The sequence below is a fragment of the Dreissena polymorpha genome, chromosome 11, assembly GCF_020536995.1.
Source record: "Dreissena polymorpha isolate Duluth1 chromosome 11, UMN_Dpol_1.0, whole genome shotgun sequence".
In the NCBI taxonomy this organism is placed as follows: Eukaryota; Metazoa; Mollusca; class Bivalvia; order Myida; family Dreissenidae; genus Dreissena; species Dreissena polymorpha.
The window spans coordinates 16,811,083-16,813,614 of record NC_068365.1 but is presented as its reverse complement, the minus strand read 5'-3'; positions in this window follow the sequence as shown (position 1 = coordinate 16,813,614).

Below are 2,532 nucleotides of genomic sequence, written 5' to 3'. Positions count from 1 at the left end.
AATTTTCACTTCATCATTACGTGACAAATAATATAAAGGTAATAAATAAGGTGAAGCATTCAAATTGGAATGCTCTTCGAAATAGCGGTTTAATGCATGTGCGTAAACTGGATTTTTGCTAAGAGGAGACTTTCTTCACATGAAAAATATCATAAAAGCGAAAAGGTTCGTCCCTTATTAGCCTGTGTGGACTGCACAGGCTAATCTGGGACGACACGTTACGCACATGCATTAAATCCCTTTTCACAGAGCACGGTCCAAATGTTAATCAGCTGTCTGACAAACAACTGTCCGCCTTTTATTTAAAAGATTAAAGAAATATTGTCTCATATAATTTAACATTTAGATCATCGACATGCATTTTCAGACGGAAGCCGTAATAACGGTTATAAAGGGCACACAAAAAAATAAAAAACTGACGTGAAAAATAAACGCACACACATTCTCTTTTTACATGAATAAAACCGCAAAAGAGTTTTGAAAATTTCAGCTGACCGAGTCCATTTGCCTTTTAAAAAACAGCAATGCGCATCCTTAATTATGTTGCGTTTATGAGGCAATATGTACATAATGAGTAAATACTTGTTTAACCCCTTATTCGCATAATGGCAGCCCTTTGTAACACGAACACACCATTCGAATACTGTCCTGACCCTTACATTCCAGTAAACCAGCTATAATTGGACCGTGCTCTGTGAGAAGGGTGTTTAATGCAAGTGCGTAGTGTCGTCTCAGATTAGCCTGTGCATCCCGCACAGGCTTATCAGAGACGGCACTTTCCGTCGAAACTGGAATTTTGCTAACAAGAGACTTTCGTTAAACGAACAATATCATAAAAGCTGAAAGTGTGGTCCCTGAATTGCCTGTGCACATGCATTAAACCCCCTTTTCACAGAGCGCGGCTCAATTGTATTTGAAACATGCTAACTAATTCAACTAATTCACAGATGCACTGCACTCTTCTGTGAGGTTGAAATGAGGGTAGGGCAAGACAGCCATATTGGCATGGCCGCCGGAATTTAATCCAGTAGAATAACTGTGGTTAGAGGTTTTCTAGGGTAGAAAGATGTTTGGCAGATGAACATGAACATTTGTTGTAGTGGTTAGTTTAACACACTCTCAGCTCATTCTTGTTACGTGTGTACTTAATGTATTTAATGGTGTATTTAAACCCCGTACTTTTATAGTAATCATAAACACGCTTAGATGCCCACTGTTAACCCAGGCGTAGACATCATAACAGCGTTATAAGAATGCCATATTCGGTTGTGGTCAATTTGGTTGGCGCTAAGTTTAAGAGATTGGCGTCATAAAATCGGAATAATCACTGAACAAACTTAATAACCCGAGAGAATAGCACAAAGGAACCGATACGCTCGTATTTAACCCATTTATGCCTAGAGAAAAAGGCCTTTGCAAACAGCGCAGACCCAGATGAGACGCCGCATGATGCGGCGTCTCATCTGGGTCTGCGCTGTTTGCTTAAAGGACATTCTGTAAGAAATATTCTAAATATAGAAATAAATATACTAGACATTCCTAATTTTGGAAATAAATTTATCCAAATTTAGAAGGATTGGAGAGATCACTAGGCATAAATTGGTTAAACGGACCTTCTCACTGATTGACCGCATTTTCCTTCCAATAAAACAAAAGTTATTAGGCAAAAATTTAAATATACGGACGTGTATGTAATTAAATGGTATTACCGAGTGATTCTGCTGATAAGAACTAGTCGATCTGACACAAGGCTTAGTTCAAATGTATTTATGTATCAAGTAGAAACGCTTACACAAAAATTAGATCAAACTCCTAAAACAGATGGTAGATCTACGTCTTTAACTTCAAGAATTATCTTTTTATTTCATTTTTTTTAATTAACGAAAACCACAGCAATATAAAAGGTCATGTTATATATATTTATGTTATCGTTTAACTAACAGAGACAAAGAAAACAAGAACAAACTTTTTAAAACCATATATAAAAACAAAAGTTGAATCGATCATAATCCAACGGTTTGTAATGAGGACATGAACTATATTCGAAATCCATTTAATCTCGGCTCGGAAGTTGAAATGAAGTATGCAAAAATATCAGAAAACATGTTAACAAATCCCTGTAAGGTATATTAACACGCTATTATTTATTATTTGAACGTAGACTCACCATTTCCTGTGTTTTCAATATAACATATTTTGTTTTCTTTTAGCCCGCGGTTAATACAGAGAGGATATACCCTGCGGTTAGTTATTGGTCAAAATTTACCAATCAGATTAGATTTTACAATGAAGGGTGTGATTCCGTGGAGTTTATCGGCGCCAGTGCTCATGTAATTCGCCTTCATAATTGTCATCGAAAAAGTTAAGCGCTTCATATCTCAGTCAGCGATCTACGATAACGAGAGAAACAAAGTATGAAAGAGTTTGAAAGTAAATCTTCATAGCTTATAAAGTTTACGACGGCTGTAAAAATGTTTATCGAATGTGTTTAACATGTGAAGTAGTTGTAACGCTTTATTTTTCGTAATTTTG